A 7,765-nucleotide genomic window follows, 5' to 3' on the forward strand; every position below is an offset into this window, starting at 1 on the left:
CCCACTGAGGACAAAATCATGGAGTCACAGAAGATCCTGGGCTGAAAGGGACCCACAGGGATCACTGATCCAAGCCCTGGCCCTGCCCAGACACCCCAGCAACCCCACCCTGGGCATCCCTGGGAGCGCTATCCTGGGAGCTCCTGGAGCTCTGGCAGCCTCGGGGCTGTGCCCATTCGTTCCCTGGGGAGCCTGGGCAGTGCCCAGCTGGAGGAAATGGGATTTACAGCTTCCTTACTCCTGTTGGATAAGGCAGAGCAGTCCAAGCTGATTCCTGCTGCAGGGTAACAGGGTTTTTTCAGACCTTTCAGACCTTTCTTATTTCCTACCACTGGCAAAACAACCAAAATAAAATCATCCAAACCAGGAAGCTTGAAGAAATTCCAGCAATTTTTATTGATTTCAGCTTTTCCAATGAAGCAAATACATACAGTGCAGCCAAAACAAAACTCTGAGACGTTTTTCTCACATACCTATATCTTACAGAATACACTGTAGAGCTACAGACTGGTAAGGCTGAGTTGGTCTCACAGTGGTGTGTGTTCAGAGAGGAATAAAACTGCCTTCGACTCATCCATGAGGCTTCTGAAATGCCGGGGTGGGATTGTACACACACAGAATAAACAAAGCATTTGTAAGAAAATAGACCAAAAAAGCTCTGCTGCACCCAGGACAATGAGGGTGGTGTTTATTTACACGGCTGGGTGTCCCATTGCTCCTGTTCCTGCTGCTGCTGGCCACGCTCCTTCTTCCCCCTCAGGAATTCTCCATCCCTGTGCCACAGACCTGCCCTGTCCCTGTCCTGGGGGTGTGCCCTACCCTGGCTCTTCAAGGAGCAAGGAACAGGAAACCAGCTCATCAGAGAGGATGGCACAGTTAGAATCACACCTTAAAAAAAATACCTCCCCAGAATGCAAAAAAAATTATACTGGAGGTGAAAACAGCATTAATTTATGTTGGAGGGAACCTCACTGAGCTCCCAGAATTGCTGGTTATGAGCAACACCACTTATTCCAGTAAGTCTGATTTTCCCTTCGCTTCTCACAGCTGGGCATCAAAGCCACTTCACTGACTTGAGTGGAGTCTGGTGTCCAGATTTTAAAGAGAGACTGAGAGGAAAATAGAGGCTGCCAGAGAACTTCCCAGGGAAGATGCAGCTGCAGAACAGCCCTGGGATGGCAGAATGGTTGTGGTTCCTGCAGCCCAGAGGTCTCCTGAGTGAGCTCTGCCCTGAGGTTTGCAAGCAGTGACAAACAGCATCCTAAAAACAGCTCCATGGGAGGAACCTCTGAGCTCAGGGCAGGGACAACATCCCAGCCAGGTGAGATTGCTCAGGGCTGTGCCCAGTCACATTTGGAAGAGCTCTGAGCATGGAGACAGATTTTATTTTTATCATTTTGTTAGCTTTGAAAAAAAAAAAAAACTGTAATAAAAACAACTGTAACAATGGTTTTTGTAATAAAATTTATGTGAATGATGGATCTGTCTCCTGGAGTCCAATACTCACTAATGAAATCTCCAGTACCTGTAAATTTCATTGTGAGCAGATGATCATAAAGCTACGGCTCTTTGTGCCTTGTACCGTGACTCAGTAACTGCACTGGGGGTGAAAGCAGCTGCAGTGTTTTAAAATACAGCCTAAATCACAGCCAATTAGAGTGAATTTCCTAAACATTCCGTCATTCCATTTTGTAGTTGTTTCCCCGATTAGTTTTCCAGGGAAAAGCATTCGCTCCCAGGACTTGTGCTGGACGTGCCATTACAAAACAAACCTGAATGCAAAATTGCACCGAGCACTTCACACCCAAACGGAGCCAACCCTGTGGATGCTGCAGCCCTGGGGGACATCCACAGATGGGTCCTGCCCAAAGCACTTGGAACATTTTGCATCTGGGAATCCACATCCAGCAAGGGAACTGCTGGGGGGTGGAAGGGCTCTGCCCACGGGCTGGGGCTCTTTGCTCTGTTTAAACCCTCCTGAAACCACTTCTGTCCTACTGGATTCTCCTGGTTCTGCCTCTCCACTTCAAAGGGGCTTTTTCCCCCTCTCTCATTTGGCTGCAGCTCAGCACAGAGAGCTCCCAACTGAACGTGGGCAAAGAGTGGCTGCTCATTAAAGTGCAAAGGATGAAGCCACCCTTTGTAGCCCAAGAGGAAAAACAGCTGGAAATGATCTCCCTCTGTGGGCAGAGCTCCCTGTGCTCCAAATGGGGACCAACAAGGGCAACCTGGAGCTGCAGCAGAGCAAACCCAAACTTCACAGGCGGTTCTTTAGTGGGCACAAATCACCTCATGGATGTGAACTGAACATCCTGAGTCCCACCAATTTAGGAGCCTGACACTTGACGTGAGACTGCTTTTCCATTTCCAGGCTCATAATCCATCCTTCCCAAGCACCTCCTTAACCCCCAATGTTTGAAAAACGGCCCTGTGCCCTGCCCCTTTGAGGAATAATAACCAGCACAACAATCCTGTGTATGGGACAGGCAGCAAACACAGCCTCAGCTGCTCCCTCCCCTGAGTCTGAGCTGTGTCCCCTCCACGGGGAGGATATTTTTCTTCTGGAGAGAAGAAGGTTGTAAGAATTGAGCTGCCCTGAAATGAGCTCAGCAGGCCCTCATCACAGCCTCAGCACCACAGGCAGATTAATGCAATTCAAGATCCCGAGAAATAAAACATTTCCAAACCTGACATCACACAAGTGCTCACATTCCTTTGCACATTAATACCAGTTCTTTACATTGATCAGTAAAAACAAAACAGGATTAAAGAGGCCACATCCCCCCTTCTTTCATTCCTGTGGCAGTCAATGATTCCGGTGGAAAAGCACTTGGCTTGTCCTGCTCAGCTTCTCAAATGCCACCTCTGTCCAGGTACAGTCAGGAACTGGAATTGTTCTGGTGCTCAGAATGGATCAGAACCTGGGAATGTTCGAGCTCTGCAGCTGTGTCCCGACTGTACCCTCACAAAGAGCTTCAGGGAAGGGTGACCGAGGCCTGGGAGAGAATCTGCAGGTGTCAATTTGCTTCTTGAGATAAAGAGTTCATGTGACAGGAAAGAAAATGCTAACAATTATCAGAGAAAAATCCTAAGCAGAGAAGAAGCCCTTGTTCATAACTGTTAGGAATAACCAGCCTTGGAAAGAAGAGCATCCTTGTGTGTATCTGTTAATAATGGCCAGATGCAAAGGGGCAACTTGACCTAAAATTGACTTTTTCTTGTGTTTGTGCATAAAAATATGCTGTGCCAAATTTTTAGCATGGCAGTGTTTGATGCATGGATAGGGTGGAATTGGAATAAAACCCTGCAAGGGGTTAAACTGCACAATCACCCCAACTTTGGGTGGAAAACAGGGGACTAAGCTGGAGGAAGATCCTGCTCCTCACGTGTGCTCTGTGTGTGCTGCCTGCACACACCTCCACATCACACCCAGAGTTACACAGACACACTCTTGGCAAAAAAATAATTATTGACATCGAGAAAGTATATCAAAGTCCCTTCTCCCCCCTAAAAAGAAGAAAATGCTTAAAAATATCAGTGTCATCCACATGAAATCCACGTGTTTGGTTTGCTTTACAGTTGAGTTGAACTCAGAAACTCTCTACATGTTTAACATCCTAAGGAGTCGTGGAAGGGTTGTTCTTCCTGGACATGACCAACTCCAAATTCTGAAATGGGAAAAAAAAAAATAAAACAAAGAAAAAGCAACCCCCCAGATAATTAAAGCATTCAAGAGATCTTTTCATTACAGCAAACCCCAGCTTTAATCTTTTCTCCAAGCCTGGCTGCAGTTTCTTGGGTGCCCACAGTTTTTCACCCTGGACTCCATGCTCCTCAGAGTCCCAGTGAAAACATCCCAACAGAGCAGGAAGTGAAATCCATTCCTGGCAGAGGGGAGGAAGGGGCTTTGGCACTGTTTCCTCTTGGTTTGATCAGAAGGCCCATGCTGGGGAAGGGAGCAAATCATTCCCTCTGCATAATCTCAGACACCACCCACGAGACCTCTGGTATTTGCAAAGTGTTTAAAGCTTTTCCCTTCAGTGGGAATCTTGAGTGAAAGTGCTTCAATCCTCATTTCATGCTGAATATAAACCCATAACGATGCCCTGGAAATTCTGCCCATGGTTCCTCTTCCCTGGATTCTCTATTGGAATTTTCAGTTGACAGAACGTGGTTCTCAATTCTGACCTGAGGCTGACAGCTGGATTAAGGGCTCAACCAATTGCTAAGGCTAATGGCTGAAGGCATGGCTGTGCTGGGATTCACTGCAACATTACTGGCACTGGCTGGATAACACCGCTCAAAGTTCAGGAAAGAGGGCACTGCCAGGGAGAATCCCAGGAAGAGCCTCACCTCTGAGGGTTTGGAAAAATGCACTGAATCAGTGATTGCTTGGCAAAGGAAGTGAGAGGCACAGCCAAGCCCAGCAGCTTTGTCTGTCCTGTGCCATCTGTGCTGAGCATCTCCAAAATGCACAGCTGGGCAGTGGGGGCAACATCTGCCCTGGGCCTGGGGACAGCACAGCCCCCAACCTCTCACAGATTGGGCTGGGAAGATTTGGGATGAAAATCTCACAAACACACTTTTGGGGTGATCAAAAGTAGCAACAATCTCAAAGGATTCCTGTGCCCCAAATCCACCACGAGGGCCATGTTCTCACCTGCAGCCTGAACGTGCACGGAGAGGCTCTAAAATCTGGAGGAGAGGGTCCTGAAGGTCGTTCCAGCTAAAGATCCCATCATGTTCTTATCAAACCCTTGCTGAAAAAGCAGAAACACAGGAAGTGCAGTGAGTGCATATCAGTTTCTACACTGAGAGCAGTTACTGAGCAAAGTGTGCTTCACTCTCAGCCAACCTCCTCTGTCAGCCCTCTGGGTGCCTTTGTCACCCTTGTTGATGAACTTCATAGAATCATAGAACCACGGAATGGTTTGGGTTAAAGGGACCTTAAAGCTCATCTCATTCCCTCTCCCCTGCCATGTCCCCAGGGGACACCTTCCACTAGCCCAGGTTGCCTTTCCTTGCATTGCTTTCCATCAACCCAGAGCTGGACTCCAGGTTTTTGGAGGGAACTTTTATTTAATCATTTGCTGAGTATTGTTTCATTTAGCTCCTCATCCTGAAACAGGAGCAGAAGTCTTTGCATGCTGGATGTGCCCCTGCAGACTGCCACCCTCCTCCCCTGATGTTTAGCTATGCAATAAGCCTCTGTGTGAACGCCAGAGTGACTGAGTCACACCAAAATGAGCTGGCACAGGCTGTGAGCAGAGCCTGGCACAAAACTGCCCCAGCAGAGAGTGCAGAGAGTCCCTCACTGTTAATATGGGAACAGTTTGGATGCTCTGCTCCTGCCCCCAGGTGCTCCCCTTTGTAGGCATTCCTCCTTCTCTTTAATTTGGCCCTTTACTCTCTGCAGGTGCTGCTGCTCTTGAGTTGGAAAAACCCAGCTTGTTCAAAGAAAGCCACTGGGAGCAGGAGCTGGGAGTTGGGAGCTGGAGCTGGAGTTGGGAGCTGGAGCTGGCTCAGTGCCTGTCTGGCTCTGCACTTTCCCAGCTTCTGTTGCAGGGAGCAAAACAAATCCCAGCTACTCCTCCTCTTGGTTTGAAAGCTTACCCTGACTGCAGGGGGCTGTAACCACAGGGCAGGGCCGCGGACACAGAAGAAAATGGGGAGAAAGAGAGGAGGGACCTTGACAGGCACCTGTTGGGACCCGATGGACTGCAATGAAGGGAATCCCCTAAACGAGGGGGAGACGCCCAGTGTGTCCCAGCCCCGAGCAAGGGCTGTGCTGGGGAGCATTCCAGCACCATCCCCAGTGAGGAAGGTGCCTGACACAGGCACGTCACCATCTGCTCCATCCCCACAGCGAGTCCCAGCAGCGACCCCCTGCCACTGCTCAGATCCCAGGCGGGTCCCCAAGTGCCCCGGGCTCCTCCTGGGCCCTGCCCTACTCAGGGCCTTTACCAGCTCCCCACTTCAGCAAGTGAGCAGCCCGGGGCTGTTCCTGACTCCCAGGAGTGTTGTCCTCACCTGCTTGAGCACACTCTGGAGCTCCCTGTTGGACCAAAGGTCTGTCAGGAGGAGTCGAGCAGCTTCAGCCGCTTTTGGACAGGAGCTGGGAAGATGAAAGCAACAGGAGGATTATGGCAAGAGCAGAGCAGCACCCCATGGACACTGCTGACCGCCTGGACAAACCCAGCTCCAGCTGGGAGCCTGGCCAGCCACGAGCAGGACTGTCAGTGACACCCTCCCTGCTCTCTCAGCAATATTGTGGGACAACAACCGTGACCAGAGCAGGGCAAATGAAGGAGAGGGGAGGATCTGAGTGGGAAAATGAGCTGAATGAAATGAAACTGAGCTGAGTGTGAAATTTGAGAGAGGGAAAGAGAAGGAAAACGGTGCCAACCCTTCGCTGGAGTCTGCAGGGACAGCGTGGGTGGATCTCCTGGGAGGGGGCAGAGGAGCGGGCTCGGAGCTGCCTGGAGAGGACAAGGGATGGGAGCCTTTGCAATAACAACATCTGCAAGCAGCCCAGAGCCCTTACTCAGCACAAGGGAACAGATACCTGCTCATGTAACAGCTCGAAACCGTGAGTCATCGCAGGACCTTTTATAATTTTGGAACATTTCATACCCAGATATCCCCTCCCTGCTGGCTCCCATCGCTGCTCCCGATCTCCTGGGCCTCCTCCTGGCTGTGGGAGACTCCTGCTCTGGGTTCAGGGCAGCAGCCCCAGCCTGTCCCACCCAGGGTGATGGAGAGGAACAGGACCAAGCTCATGACCCTCCCTGTCTAATACAGCTCTACAAAACCTCATGTCCTCAAAAATAGTCCCCAAAACATTCCTCAAAACAGTCCCCAAAAGCCTACAAGAAATGGGACCAATAGGTCGTGAGGAACCTGGGACATCAACTCCGCACTTTGAGTGTGGCAGGACAGGGATGGAACCACATCCAGTAAATTTTGGGGCATTTTTCTGACATACACAGCAGCTGTTACCAAAGAAATGATCGAGTTTAACTTGGTCATAAACTTCAAAGGGGTTGTGCAGCTCCTGGCTGGAGGAGAGCCAGAAATTCCTGAGCAATGCTTTGGGACAGAAAAAACAGGTTTTATTGCCCAATCTCTTCTCTAGTTATAACCACCCCACGCTCTGTCACCAGAATGACAATGCTGTAAAACATTTTTTGGCTGAAATGTTGTCTGTGGCTGAAAAGCCATTCAAGCCCTACAAACCCAAGGGTAGCTGTGACCAGACAGGCAGAACATGAACTGGACTCTCTCTTTCAAGGATTTGTAGTTTCAAGTTGTTTCTCTCTTTCTAAACTAGAGTAATTTTCTCTTATTTTAGAAATAATTTACTTCTAATGATGCTAAATATGTACTTTTTGTGACTGTCTCCAGAGAACACCTCAAAAGTTTTGTATTTTCAAGCCAAAATTACCAGCATTGGTACCTGAGTCATTTATGAATTCAGAATAAACTCTTCATTTGAAGGACTGGCACTGACTGTTTCATACAGCATTGACTGCTAGAATTTAGGTATAAAAAGCTCATTATGAACTGGTGGAGCTGTGATGCCAACTTCAGTAGGCAAACAGCATATCCCAAACAAAATAGTGTGAATATAGCAGTGGATAACACGGAGCAGAATATCAAGGACAGCTGATTTGGGGAAAAAATTCCTTAACAATAAATTGCCTGAAAATTAAAGTTGATTTTAAGGACAGTCTGTTTTTTACAAACAGAATTATTCATGAAAAAA

The 7,765-nt window shown here is 48.8% G+C and overlaps 1 long non-coding RNA gene across 1 annotated transcript; it reads right to left on the bottom strand.

Annotated features, from left to right (window-relative positions):
• Positions 1-372: 372 nt before the first annotated feature.
• Positions 373-7,387, bottom strand: LOC120411269. The gene is made up of 3 exons (XR_005603651.1): positions 6,031-7,387; positions 4,661-4,760; positions 373-3,668 (listed from the first exon to the last, which is right to left on the bottom strand). It is a non-coding gene; the product is annotated as an uncharacterized LOC120411269 (long non-coding RNA).
• Between the last annotated feature and the right edge of the window lie 378 nt (positions 7,388-7,765).

The sequence above is a fragment of the Corvus cornix genome, chromosome 26 (assembly GCF_000738735.6).
Source record: "Corvus cornix cornix isolate S_Up_H32 chromosome 26, ASM73873v5, whole genome shotgun sequence".
Lineage (NCBI taxonomy): Eukaryota > Metazoa > Chordata > Aves > Passeriformes > Corvidae > Corvus > Corvus cornix.